This window comes from Eptatretus burgeri, chromosome 3 (genome assembly GCF_056783735.1).
Source record: "Eptatretus burgeri isolate ZD-2024b chromosome 3, Ebu_testis_v1, whole genome shotgun sequence".
NCBI lineage: Eukaryota > Metazoa > Chordata > Myxini > Myxiniformes > Myxinidae > Eptatretus > Eptatretus burgeri.
In genome coordinates, this window is record NC_140963.1 from 99,248,029 (window position 1) to 99,263,603 (window position 15,575).

General features: G+C 43.1%; 1 long non-coding RNA gene across 1 annotated transcript in view; it reads left to right on the forward strand.

Annotated features, from left to right (window-relative positions):
• The window catches only part of LOC147030526 (uncharacterized), a 160,726-nt gene that overhangs the window by 66,667 nt on the left and 78,484 nt on the right, over nt 1-15,575 (forward strand). Inside the window, exon 3 of the long non-coding RNA XR_015056433.1 lies at nt 11,642-11,723. This is a non-coding gene — a long non-coding RNA (uncharacterized LOC147030526). The remainder of the gene's footprint in view (nt 1-11,641; nt 11,724-15,575) is intronic.

Here is a 15,575-nt window from a genome sequence, read left to right on the forward strand (position 1 = left end):
ACGTTCACACATCATACACACATGAGAATCTCAATGATGCCTTCCCCCTCAGATACCAGATCGGTTTCATCACTAATGGGCAAATCGTCAGCGATATCGTAGACGGACATGCATGCCAATGAGGCTCCCAAGCTTGAACGACGTGCAAACGTCAAAACAGTCAACATATGAATAAATTAAAACCTATTCACTTCTCTCACCTGTGAATGGAGGGAATAGCCAATCAGCTCTTTCCTAATCAAGTAAATCCAGGTGACTAGGATTATACAATTAATTGACCCCTCCCACCTTCCTCCAGCCGAAGAAGTCGCGTAAAGCAACCCAAGAAGACCTACACAAGGTAAGTGCTACGATGTTTTGAACCCTTCCCAGAGTTCCTCAACAACTACAAAGACGTTCACACATGGTACACACATGAGAATCTCAATGCTTCACACCCCTCAGCTTGCGGACCAGTTTCATCACTTATTGGTGAATCATAAGCGATACCGTAGACAGAAATGTATAACAACGGGGCTCTCAAGCATGTACCACGTGCAAACATCAAAAGCAGTCAATACATGAATAAAGAAAGACCCACCCACATCTCTCGCCTGTGAATTGAGGGAATAGCCAATCAGCTCTTACTTAATCAACTAAACCCAGGTGGGTAGAATTGTATAAATAAATGACCCCTCCCACATTCCTCCAGCCGAAGAAGTCACGTAAAGCAACCCAAGAAGACCTACACAAGGTAAGTGTTACGATGTTTCGAACCCTTCCCAGAGTTCCTCAACAATTATAAAGCCGTTCACACATAGTACACACATGGGAATCCCGATACTACACACCCACAAATCCCTATCTCTCACAATGACAAAGTCAGAAATCATTGCATTTGCAAACGAGAAGGGCACTCTAAAGAGCGCATTCCTCTGCCATGCAATGCCTCATTGATGAGAACACATCAGGCCCATTAAATTTTTGAAATATCATGCCAGACAGCACAAAATCATTTTTGGCCATACAGTACAATATCTCTCAATAGTGAAGAATCACTTTATAAATGAAATAATTCTCATATCTAGATTTGGATCTTCACCAAAATCGAAGCAATTCGTCCTTACCACACACCTTGCTTTATGAACAACACACACAAACACGCGCACTTACACACTTGTGCTTTGCCGATATTGGCCATTTTTGGGGAATCGGCAGGTTGGAGTCAGTGTGATTACTGACTACAGTACGTACTGCAGACCACCCAAAAACCTTGAGTAGCTTCCACCGAAAAACAACGTTGCATTTATAAAGACACTAGACGACCCGTGAACCCATTGGGTTCCCGTTGTGACAGCGGTTCATGGAAAAAAAAGACAAAATTTTAATATTATTTAGTGGTCGAACTTTAACTTGAAGAAAATTTTAGCATTTACCTCAGCAGTCATCGTTCGGCTAACCGGTTTCTCGAGGTATATCAACACATTCTCCAAGGTTTATCCTTGTGCTTTATGGATCGTCATACAAAAACTTGACTGAATCGGGAATTGATTTTTTACGTTGCCGGATTTGAACGAGACTTGACACTGCACACCGCAGGTGAATGGTGAGTATGGTGGACCAAAAATTTTTCACTATCATGTCCCGTTTTGGCTGTATTTCGGGAACATACATACATACATACATACATACATACATACATACATACATACATACATACATATATATATATATATATATATATATATATATATATATATATATATATATATATATATATATACCAGATGACCACACCCATTGAGTTCCCGTTGTGACAGTGGTTGATGAAAAAAATCATTTCAATACCAAAAAAAGATAGCTCCAGCGAAATATACCGCTGAGGTTGTTTGCATTGATCAAATACTCCCGGAGGACTTGACTGAATCGGGAATTGATTTTTCAATAATTTTTGTTGCCCAATTTGAACGAAACTTAACACTACAGGCAAATGGTGAGTAAGGTGGCCCTCAAATTTTTGTGCTATCGTGTTCCGTTTTGGCTGAATTTCGGGAACATACATGCATACATACAAGATGAGAGTTTTAGTAATATACTGTACGACCCGTGAACCCGTTGAGTTCCCGTTGTGACAGCGGTTGATGAAAAAAAAAAAATCATTTCAAGGAAAAAAAAAACGATAGCTCCAGCGAACGATACTGCTGATGTTGTTTGCATTGATCAAATTCTCCCGAAGAGTACTTGACTGAATCGGGAATTGATTTTTTAATAATTTTTTTCATTGCCCGATTTGAATGAGACTTGACACTGCACACCGCAGGTGAATGGTGAGTGAGGTGGCCCAAAAATTTTGCGCTTTCGTGTTCTGTTTTGGCTGTATTTCGAGAACATCCATACATACATACAAGGTGAGAGTTTTAGTAGTATATATGTATATGTATATATATATATATATATATATATATATATATATATATATATATATATATATATATATATATATATATACATATATACTGTATATGTATGTATATACCAGACGACCTGTGAACCCGTTGAGTTCCCGTTGCGACAGTGGTTGATGCAAAAAAAAATCACTTCAAAAATGAAAAAAAGATAGTTCCAGTGAACTATACTGCTGAGGTTGTTTGCATTGATCAAATACTCCCGAAGATAACTTGATTGAATCGGGAATTGATTTTTTTAATAATTTTTGTCGTTGCCCGATTTGAACGAAACTTGATACTGTACACCGCATGCGAAGGGTGAGTGAAGGCCCTGTCACACCTTGACGATTTAGCCAGCGTATGGCAACGTATCAAAATTGTTCTAAAACGCTGGCGGACGCTGAACTATTAATGTTTTTTTTCAGTTTGGGCGTATATTAATGAGTTGGACGTATGCATAACGTATTAGTAACGTACACAGAACGTTTCGATAACTTATACATAACTTACACCAACTTTGTGTGTTGGCGGTGTTCACAACTTATGCCCAACGGTAGTCTAACTTATGCATAGCACGCGGCAGCATATCGCCGACGATCACGTGGCGTAGCCTATTAATAGGCTGCCGCTCGACGATTTAAATCGCTGCCGCTCGACGATTTAAATGGACGCTGCCGCTCGACGATTTAAATCATAACCGCACTAGACATTGACGTGTCAACATCACCGTCATGCTGAAGAAAAATTCGAAGAACTCCTCGTTACGGAGTTCCACCATGAGCTGGTCATACATGCCAAAATGCCGTCGCCTCCCGATCCATGGTCTCACCCAGTTCCTTCTCCTCCATTCACCTATTCTTCTCCTGGCTCTATTGGCACGCAACTGGTACAGTGTCAAAATGATGAAGTCATGTTGATGTTGGAGGACTGCTCGTAGGTATTCTCGTCTCAGCCTTGCCGGATCCTCCATCTCTCAGATGACATGGACATCTGCTCAACATGGAGTCTGGAACACTGATGGGTTCCTCCTGTGAACCCCATTTTTATATACCAATTTCCCTAAACGCTGCCAATACGCCATTATACGGTAGCTGTAAGTTAGAAACACGTTCAGTAAGTTCTGTGGTCGTCCAGAAGACATCAAATACGTCAATATGCGTTGGAGATATGTTACACATAGGTTCAAAGCACGTTACTCATAGGTTATAAATAAGTTTTGGGTACGCTCGACATTTCGACTTATGTCTTATGTACATTCGACTTGTGTATAGACCTCGATGTATTTCGACTTGTGAGTAACTTACAAGTAACGTGTGTCAACGATCGCATAACGTGCCCACAACTTATGGCCAGCATATGTGGAACGTGTGAGTCATACACTGGCATACATCGAAAAATTTTGAGCATGCTTAAAATTTGTCGACGAGCTCGGCGTACTACGATGTATGCCAGCGAGCTTCAGCATGCTCTTAACGTATACAAAACTTACCCATAACGTATTCGATGTGTGCCAGCGTATTCGCCAAATTTTTCATACGTCGGCATACGCTGGCAAAAACGTCAAGGTGTGACAGGGCCTTAAGGTGGTCCAAAAATTTTTGCGCTATCATGTACTGTTTTGGCTATATTTTGGGAACATCCATACATACATACAAGATGATAATTTTTGTAACATATATATATATATATATATTTAAGTTTTTTTTTTTTAATTTTGTATGCCCGGTTAAAATAGGTGTACCATATCCCTGTGTCGTCAGAGGCAACCAGGGTTGCGTCAGGAAGGGCATCCGGCGTAAAACCTGTGCCAAATCACTATGCGGATCATACGGATGATCCGCTGTGGCGACCCCTTATGGGAGCAGCCGAAAGAAGACGAATAAGAAGATATATATATATATATGTTGTTACAGATTTCAGAATCCGGTCTGATGACTGCATCCACACATCCAGGTCCTCAGACAGTTATTTCCTCAAATGCATGTTCAGATTAGCCCCATCCCCATGTCTAATGGGATTTTAAATGTGATGCGTTGTGAAGGGTAAAGAATAGATCCGCTCTCTTATTGGAAGCTTTTTTCCTTTACGACAGACACGTTTACACGCATTTCTTTCACGAGCTCTGACCCCCGCCCTTGCTTTTCCTCAGCAACGTTCTTTCGTGAACTCTGATGCCCATCCATATTTTTCTTCAGCAACGTTCTCTCGCGAGCTCTGACGCCCGCCCTTTTTTTTTCCTCAGTAACGTTCTTTCGCGCGCTCCAATGCCTGCCTTTTTTTGGAGTGCACGGGTTGTCATGGTAACCATGCGCAAGTGGGGCGGGATGAGCTTGGGGTGGAATGTGCCCGCCGAGACGGCCCGCAGATATAAAAAGAATTGGAGGTCCATTCTGAGGCGAAAAGAAAGCCAGGGAGGGAGAAGAGAAGCGAGCAAGCAAGAGGGCAAGCTCGCTAAAAATAAAGCGAGAGAAGTAAGTGCGAGAAGCAGGTGTAAGCGCGCAAAAGAGGAGAAGAAAGCGAGTATGTGGTGCTCGTGCGGGTGTCTGACAGCGCCAACAACGAGACAATTCGTCCTTCCCAGTGCTTAAGCAAGCAAGCATATGGTGCGCGTTTGGGTGTGAGCAGCGCCGACGGCGAGTGAGGCACGTGTTGGTCACCAACAAGTGAGGCACGGGTCAGTCACCGACTGACCGTGTGGGTCACTGGACGTCACCAGTTTCGTAAAGTGAGAAGCTGCACGTGTCGCAGCACCAGGGTCTAAACCCGCGACAGACGATCTCTGCGCCCTCCCAGATGTCGACTGGCATTCAAGGCTATTCGCGAGAGGGTGCACGGCAAGGCTGGGTGCTGGCGACGGACTTGACACGCACGCACACATTTCAGGACGTTTTCACTTCACGGACGACCACTCTCTGGTGAGCGAGATTCTTCTCCCCACCCCCCCGAAAGATCTGTTGGGTACCCTTGTCTGTGTTTAGCTGTAAGCAAGTCAACCCTCGATAAGCATCTGCTCATTGTCTCTTTCCTGGCATTTTGATTGATTTTGCTTTGAAATTTATTTTTTATTTACCTCAGAAATTAAAAAGTTCTTTTTATTTATTTATTTTATTATGAATAAATCATTTATTGACTTCCAACCTGTCCGTGTTTGTCCTTTACTTCAATTGGTCTTGCGTTGTCCGAACCGAGATAGACTGGGAGGTAATTACCACAGATTTGACCAAAAATAGTCGACATCCACCAGCGGTTAAAACGCTCAGCCGCCCTAATTAAAATCTAATCAGATAACATTGGTGCTTTGCCGAGGGTGTGCTCCCCGCTCAGGTAACCACGTGACTTCTAGTTAAACAGAATGATTAGACGGTGGACACTGGAACTCGTGGTTAACTGGGTGGCGTTCGTGGTTCTAAAACAACCTACCGTACTACAACATTAATTGTGAGCGGTGGCCCCAGCTCCGGCTCTTCCGAGGACAACCGGGATTTAATCCCCCTGAGTGACAAGCTAGTTTGTATGTTTCCGTGGCCGCAACAACATATATATATATATATATATATATATATATATATATATATATATATATATATATATATATATATATATATATATATTGTTGTGGTTACCAGATTCGCAAACCACCATTCAGGTCCCTTAGGTGAGGTATCTCGGTAAGTGCATGTGTAGTTAGGCCCAAACCCGTTGTCTAGTGGGAATACATGTCATTTATGCGAGCTGCGACTCTTCAGGATAGCCGTTTTTCTTTTACTATCTTTATTTTGGACCAACCGCCATGATCACAACCACAACATCAACCACCGACAACCACCGCTTCACCACAACCGCCACGACCTTCACGCACACCTCACAACCGTAGCATCGCCACCGTTCTTGCCCCGCTGTGGGTACCGGTGTTGGACTCATGCAGAACGCGCGTCGAACAGCGTGTACAAAATCACGGATTTTGTGCTTCAAAAACGGATCAAAAACGACACACGCCCACTTTTTGCCGTCCAATCGGTGAGCGAGGGGCGATTTGGCCCCGCCTCCAGAACGATCGATATATGCAAATTTGTGGATCAAAAAGCCTTCACGCCCACTTTTTCTCGGGCCAATGGGGAGCGAGGTGAAAGGTCAAAGGGAGGGGGTCAAAGGCGAAGTTACGGGGGGATAAAAGGACGGTGTTCGTCAGTCAGAGGAGAGTCGCGAAGGAGTCAGAACGAGAAGGAGTGAGAGTCGCAAACGAGAACGAGAAGGAGTCGCAGTCAGAAGAGAGTCGCAAACGAGAACGAAAGAAGTCTGGAGCCCGAAGCCTGCAGTGGCTGGAGAAGCTGAAGAGAGTCGGACGAGGGGGTGCTCGCGTCGGTGCCAGGAGCTGCACGCCCGAGGGAGGCCGGCAGCGCGACCTGGCCGAGGTGGAGACGCACACCAGGGATAATAAAGATCCTCTATACCCCGAGCATCAGCAACCCCCTCCTGTTTCCCCCCGCGCTGAGATAGTGCGACCAAGGGGGCCCCGTTCCCACCCCCAGCCAGGCACTGTCCACGAGGCCCGCGGGTTGCGGGGCCATCGCCGCTCCGCGTCTCATCACCAGACGGGTAGGCCCGACCCGGTCTCGGCCTCAGGCCTGCCCCATTCTTGGGGGATTTCTTTTCCTTGGTTTTGGGTATGTGTTGTCGGCGCCGTCTGTGAAGTAGAATTGTATAAGTGTTGCCGTGTGCTCGGTAGTCGGTATTAGCTCTGCACTGTGTTTTCACTTTTATGTAAATGGAATTGTGTTTTCTTTTTTTTGTGTGCATTTGGTGGAATTGTATTTGTGTGCTTTCCGTTCGTCGCGAATAAATGTGCTTTATTGTTGAACTGTTCTCCCGCTTCGCTTCGTCTTTTCCTCCATTGAATCCCCATCTTGCTTCATGTAAAGGGTTGGTAGTGGGCTGAATACGCCCGATAATTAATCGAACCGTCGAGGTCGACGATAACACCGCTCGGTTATTCTGATAGTACGGAACGGGTCGCTTAAGTGGCCCGTGTCCGAAGTCGACCTGCGGCGAGGTGCGATCGCCCGGTCTACCCTCCGCGTGGGTACTTAGGTAGTTCGAATTTGGCGAGCAACCCTATCCCACGCGGGGGCTGATTGGCTCGATCGCGGTGAGACCGAAAGGTCCACCCGTGACTGGTTCCCGGCGTTAGTCCGAGAGGGTCACGACTGGATTGTCCGTCCGGTGGGCGACGTGCCGCGATTCGAGTTACGTGGCCGTTCGCACGCCGGCGGGCGCGAAGACCGCAACAATATATATATATATATATATATATATATATATATATATATATATATATATATATATATATATATATATATATATATATATATATATATATATATATATATATATATATATATATATATATATATATATATATATATATATACACACACACACACACAAGATCAGAGTTTTTGTAACATGTTGATTTTATGGATATGTTAGCAAACAATAATCTGCATAAACATCTGCGTGTGACAGATGGAAAATCAATTTGGCTCGGTAATTTAGAAAACTCGTTAATAAAGCAAATGGCTCAGAAATCGAGTGTTATTTCACAACTCGCTCAGAATGAATGACGGAGCATGACCATCTTGCTCAGGGTGACGGAGCATGAACCACTCGCTCAGGGTGACTGAGCACAAACCACTCGCTCAGGGTGACGGAGCAGGAACTGCTCGCTCAAGGTGATGGAGCACACACCGCTCACTCAGGTTGACAGAGCATGAACCGCTCGCTCAGAATGACGGAGCACGAACCACTCTCTCAGAGTGACGGAGCATGAACCGCTCACTCAGTGTGACAGAGCATGAACCGCTCACTCAGAGTGATGGATCATGAATCACTTGCTCGGGGTGACGGAGCACGAACCGCTCATTCAGAGTGATGGGTCATGAACCGCTTGCTCAGGGTGATGGATCATGAACTGCTCGCTCAGGGTGATGGAGTACAAACCACTCACTCAAGTTGACGGAGCATGAACCGCTTGCTCAGGTTGACGGAGCAGGAACCACTCGCTCAGGGTGAGGGAGCAGGAACCACTTGCTCAGGGTGAGTGAGCAGGAACCACTCGCTCAGGGTGAGGGAGCAGGAACCACTCACTCAGGGTGAGGGAGCAGGAACCACTCGCTCAGGGTGAGGGAGCAGGAACCACTCGCTCAGGGTGAGTGAGCAGGAACCACTCGCTCAGGGTGAGGGAGCACGAACCACTCAGTCAAGGTGACTGAGCATGATCCATTCGCTCAGGGTGACGGAGCATGAACTGCATGCTTCGGGTGATGGATCACAAACCACTCACTCAGTGTGACAGAGCATGAACCACTCCCTCAGAGTGACGGAACACGAACCACTCGCTCAGGGTGACGGAGCATGAACCACTCGATCAGGGTGACGGAGCGCGAACCGCTCATTCAGGGTGACGGAGCACGAACCGCTCAATCAAAGTGATGGAGCACAAACCACTCGCTCAGGGTGATGGAGCATGATCCACTCACTCAGGGTGATGTAGCATGAACCACACGCTCAGGTGACAGAGCACGACCAGCTTGCTTTGGGTGACAGAGCACGAACTGTTTGCTCAGAGTGACGGAGCATGAACTGTTCGCTCACTGTGACAGCGCCCGAATCGCTCGCTCGGGGTGACTGAGCACGGACCACTTGCTCAGGATGACGGAGCACAAACCTCTCACTCAGAGTGACGGAGCATGAACCGCTCGCTCAGGGTGATGGAGCACGAATCACTCGCTCAGGCTGACGGAGCACAAACCTCTCACTCAGAGTGACGGAGCATGAACCGCTCGCTCAGCTTAACGGAGCACGAACCGCTCGCTCAGGGTGAGGGAGCAGGACCCACTCACTCAGGGTGATGGAGCACGAACACTCGCTCAGGGTGATGGAACATGAACCACTCGCTCAGAATGACGGAGCACAAACCACTTGGAAAGGGTGACAGACCACGAACCACTCACTCAGGGTGACGCGGCATGGCTAAAGCATCTGCAGTGAGTGAACGATTCACTCAGAATGACGTCGTGCAATACCGCTATTGACAAAGCATGCTCGGCAAGTGTATTAAGCCCTCAAGCAAGCACTCCAATGAATTGGTTGACAAGGTAAGGCTGGCCAGACTGTCACTGCATTCCATGAAGGATCCCTTTAACTTTAAAGCCTGTCTTCACCGTGCATACAGCAGTTAATGAAATATCGTGAATTCGTTCAAATAATGGCTTTATCCACAAAAGAACAGCCTGGCGATGTCTTCACGGTGAGGGTGGTCGCTAAAATGAGCATGAGTGTGGCCTTGTAAAAGGGGCACTGCATCAGTGGCATAGCCGTTCCCATAACCAATGATGCAATCAGCAGTCAAAAAGGCTGTACATGATGGGATCCACTAAAGAGTTGCTGCTTACTGTAGAAGAACAACCCTGGAGACATCGTAACGTTCAATCGCCTGTGAAATAAGCATTGCAGAAATCCACCCTGTTGCCTGCTCGTCTGTGTATGCATCATGTGGTACATAGGCTTGGGGTTCGTGCAAATGTTGTAACTTTATTTTTAAATGTCCGTTTTTCACAATATTTGCTTTGACTCCCTGTAGAGCACCTCGCAAAATCTCCAAAAACATAGACACAGATCTGGCAGACACTATGGATACGTGTTCCCTCTGGGGGACAGGGCATGAGGTTAAGCAGTGAATGCATTATATCATATAGCTCAATGAAGCTGGTTCATTTTGGCACGATCCTGCATTTTTGTTCACTCAATATAATTTGCTAAGCAGTAGAAAAAGATAACTTTAATGCCGTGGAAATTTCACTTTTTCTTGTGAATGTATGGAGAACGAGAGAACAAAGCCTTGCTTGCTTAAAGTAAATAGGTATATCAGCTTAGTTGTAAGACTCGTTTATTTCTTTAAATTATCAGATTTCACTCCAGATTTCGACACTTATTTAGTCCGGACGATATCCGATCCTCAAAACCGAAATAATATTTTGATGATATACTTTAATTAGTCCGTGAGAGTAGATTGTGGAAAATCGTATCATATAATGCATGAAATCGCTCCAAGCTCCTAATTTGAAAATTATAGCACTTACAAAAGCGATGTGTACAGCAATTCAATGCTATTATGAACAGGCATTCGATAAAACGAGTGAGGAAAGTGAAAAAACCCCACCTTTATCATTAACAAATTGTTGCAGCCTGTTCGAAATCAAGGCATGGTTGAGCAGGCCTAAAAATATGGCAGAGAGCGGTGACTGAGGATGTGCCTTATAAAGGGTATAATTAAATATATAAAGGTATTATAAAGGGTATAAAAATTAAATATAAATAGGGTAAAAAACCCTAACCCTCCATGTACCCCTTTTGACCCCAATTTTTTAAACGTAATTAATCTTTGGTACATCATGGGTGATGTACATTGTGGTCAAGTTTCATCAGAATTGTGTGTAGTTTCTGAGAAGAAAGCAAATACCTATTTTTGGGGGCAACCCTCCCAACTTTGAAAGCGTCGCATACTTTGGGTGATGGAGGTCACGATCAAAAATCGAGACCATCTTCAAAATGGTTCTCTCTGCAACCTCTTGTCCATGTGGAACATGGGGTGATAACGATGACGCCATCGTTTGTGTGGTATTCCAGCCAGAATTGGTGTAATTTAAGTCCTTATCCAAAAATATTCAACTTCGAATATAATATCGCGGGTTGAGAGACATAATGTTGTAACTGAAAATTTCTATTTCCTGCAAATCGCTAAATGATGGTGTTGAAAGACATGAGAGCCATTTTATTCAATTTCGCCAAAAATGCAGTTACAACATTATGTCTCTCAACCCTCGATATGATCTATGATCTGATGTGTCAAGAATTAAATTTATGACCTCATTTGTCACATGGTATGGCAACCATGTTGGATTAAACCAAAATTTTTGACATCATTTCCTCCGAAACAGTTCAACAAAAAAAATTGAAACTGGGTGCATGTCATCAACTCCCCGTTGGGTATTTTGGGTGATAATGATGATGTCAACATTGACACCTCAGGACCCAATATTTTTTTGTTGTTTAATTTTTATTTTTATTTATTTTTTTTTTTTAATGCCGTGAACAAATTTTCGTGCATACCGGGTAATGACAGTTGTGGTCAAGTTTCATCGAAATTGTATATGTAGTTTCAGAGAAGAAGTTGCAAGTGTTTACGGATGGACGGAAGGACTTCGCGCCATCCCATAAGCTCCCCTGACTATGTTCCAGGTGAGCCAAGAACCAAGTCGACCATGTATTTGGAAATGATGTGTCTTCCTCTTCCATTATTTCATCAATTCCTGGTGAAAATTAATTTTTATAAGTTTTTGTTCAGTTTTTAATCATTGTGACAGTGGAGAAATGCTTAGTTTGACATTGATCATTCGTAATCAAACGGAAGACAAAGTAAGAACCCAAAGAAGTAAAGAGCAAATATGGATTAATCAGGAGGAACCTGGATAGGATTCTGGGCCAATCCACTACTCTCCAACCCATCCAGGTGCAGCCAAGTGCCTTACAGAAAAACTTTCTGCAAGAATTCACTTCTTCTGAGAGAGATAGATAACAAAAGAGAGGAATAGAGAGTAAAATAAATGGAGAAGAAAAAGCTAGAATTGGAATGGACAAGTAAAAAAAGACATAAAATATCATAGCCCCCGTTGTTTTAGTAATTTTGCTGCATAGAGTTAAAGGGCTAGCCCATATTTACATATTTATGTACAACTAAAATGGCCTCCAGTCTACCAGTTGGCCATCTTTGAACAGATTGCAAAATAAAGTGAGGCGCACGTCTATGCCATCATGGACTGTGTTTGTGCCAAGATTGAACAAAATCGGACCATGCATGTCTGAGAAATGGTTGGGGACACATTTAAGTAACACAATGGCCACCAGTCGGCCATCTTGGATCTGATCTCAAAAAAAAAAAATGATGTCCATATGTAAGCCATCATTCGTTATCTGTATGCCAAGTTTGAACATCGGTAAATGCATGTCCGAGAAATGGTTGAGGACGTGTTCGACACGGGGGTTTATTTTTTTTTACAAATAAAATTGCCACTAGTCGGCCATCTTGGATCTGATTTTGAAAAAAAATGATGTGCATATGTATACCAACATCTGTTGGCTTTGTGCCTCGTACAAACAAAGTTGGTCCATACATGTCAGAGATATGGTTGTGGACACGCACGCACACACGGACACACAAATCGAGACCGAATCCATTAGCCCCCGTTTTGGACTAAGTCAAATGGGGGTTCGTAAAGAGAATTCCCCAGGTTTAAACACAGCAACATGAAAAAGCTACCAGAGGTCCGTGTTATGTTCATCTCATATAAGTTGTATTTATGCTCGTATCATATAAATTGCCCATCATACTCTTCCAATCTTGGCATTTCCTGGTAATGTGTGGACAATATTTGCTTGTTTGAATGATTAAATATGGCATTTAGTTCTTCCTTTGTAGTGATTAGTCTTGCCCTGAAGGGTATGTGAGAATGTGTGTGTCTGTCTGTGTCTGTGTCTGTGTCTGTGTGTGTCTGTGTGTGTCTGTCTGTCTGTGTGTGTCTGTCTGTCTGTGTGTGTCTGTCTGTCTGTGTGTCTGTCTTTCTGTGTGTCTGTCTTTCTGTGTGTCTGTCTTTCTGTGTGTGTCTGTCTGTCTGTGTCTGTCTGTGTGTTTCTGTCTGTCTGTGTCTGTCTGTCTGTCTGTGTGTGTCTGTCTGTCTGTGTCTGTCTGTCTGTCTGTGTGTCTGTGTCTCTGTGTCTGTGTCTCTGTGTCTGTGTCTGCATCCGCATCTATATATTTTTGCTTCAAAATGGTTCTCTCTGCAACCTCTTGTCCATGTGGAACATGGGGTGATAACGATGACGCCATCGTTTGTGTGGTATTCCAGCCAGAATTGGTGTAATTTAAGTCCTTATCCAAAAATCTTCAACTTCATATATATGATCTATGATCCGATGTGAGTCAATAATTAAATTTATGACCTCATTTGTCACATGGTATGGCAACGATGTTGGATTAAACCAACATTTTTGACATCATTTCCTCCGAAACAGTTCAACAAAAAAAATTGAAACTGGGTGCATGTCATCAACTCCCTGTTAGGTATTTTGGGTGATAACGATGATGTCATTGGAGAAGTGGTATTCCAGCCATAATTGGTTGAATTTAAATGTTTATCCAAAAAATCTGAAACTTCATAATATAGCTGATCTTTGACACGATGTGAGTGAATAATTAAATTTATGGCATTCATAACCCATGCCAAGAAACGATGTGACATCATAGGTGCATGGATGATATGGGTATATGGGCCATAATAGCAATGGGCCATAATTGTAGCGTGTTCAGTTAACGATGGTATTTTTGTTCAGAATGAATGCGCAAGGTGATGCTATGTGCTCTATGAGTGCCGTTCTAGTTTACAGAGTGTGTTGTTTGACTGGGCTAGCAGGATAGCCTATAGAGGTATGCACACTCGTCTCTAAGCTGCCTATCCTGGGTTTGAATCTCAGCCCAGGTAGAAAGACTGTCATCCTGGTGTTTCACAGGCAGGGTGATTCATTACTGTGTGTGCTGAGCCTCAGATGTATGTTAAACAGTGCGTCCCATCTGCTCGACATTAGTTGGAGGATGTTAAGAATCCCATTGTGTCTTTCGTGAAGAGTAGGTCAGCTATTGCCGGCACCATGAACACATTCCAAATTCCTGCCCTGACTTCCTGAGTGATGACACCCGACCAGGATTTCAGTCGAGTAACTGCTTCAGCAGTACCATAGCTCTACAGAGGGCATGGTACATGATGATGATGATGATGATGATGACTTGGTTGACAAGTTTGAACATCATTTGAAGATTATAATTTTGTTAAGCTAGTAGTTTGTGTTTATATTCTTCATGAATCCAAATGATCAATTCACTTCGGAATATTTCCTTTGCATCTTTTTGAAAAGCTTTAAAATGACTTTTGAATTTAGGATTAGCAGTTCATATTATCCTCATTAGATTCTCAGTCCTTATCATTTCAATTGTTTTTTCATTTAAAATTGCAAATTAATTTTATCTGTGGAATTCATTATGTTATATTCTCTTGTGTTTTTTTCATGATCTCTGAGACTTTTTTGCAAATATTCTCCAAGTCTTTGGCTGTATCCCAAGAGTTTAGCTGGCAATATAATTTTTTTTTCATAGGTTCTAATGTTTCTTCACTCATTAGCAAACTTTGATTGATGTTTTTTTGAATTAGATTTTATTTCTCTTGTCTTCTTTTTTTGGAATCTCGTTTTTACTTTTGCAAAGACTGAAAAAAAGGAAGAATGAGTGAAAGTTGAGGTGATTCTGTTTAATTTTTTTCAAAAAATTCTTCATTAATTATTGTTTAATTTCATTAACACATGGCTGCTGAACCATGTGACCAATGATGTCATGATTTTTTCTGTTGACAAATTAATCGCTGGATGACCCTCAAAATTTTTCATACTGATCAGATGTAGAGTTCAACATTTGCAATTATGACATCATAACGAAGGCACCTATGACATCACAAAAAGTCACACTTATTTCCCATGGGGAGTACTTGACATGTGCCAAGTTTCAGTTTTTTTCTATGTAGCAGTTTCAGAGATGGAGGTCCAACATTTCTCCTTTTTTCTAACATGGCTGCCACACTACATAACCTATTATGTCATAATTATCATTCAAGCATTTTACATGAGTAGTCGCATCTGCGGTAAAAACTTCATGTCAATCTGACAAACGGTTCCAGAGGAAAGGAAATAACAAAATGCAGACGCACATATGGGACCGATCGCTTAACTCCGCTTTTCGCTTTGCGTGTGTGGGCTAAAAACATTAAAACCCATATTTCCCCATCAGGGACTCAAACCACGGCCATGACTGTTGATTTAGCGAAAGCATACAAAACATTTTTTTTGTGTAACAAAATTCTGGAATCAAAGGTTAATTTTTCTTTTTCTCACAATATTCTGGAATCAAAGATTAATTTTTTTTTCTCTGGAACAAAATTCCGGAATCAAAGGCTTTCATTCCAGAAAATGTTCAAATTGTAATCCGTGGTA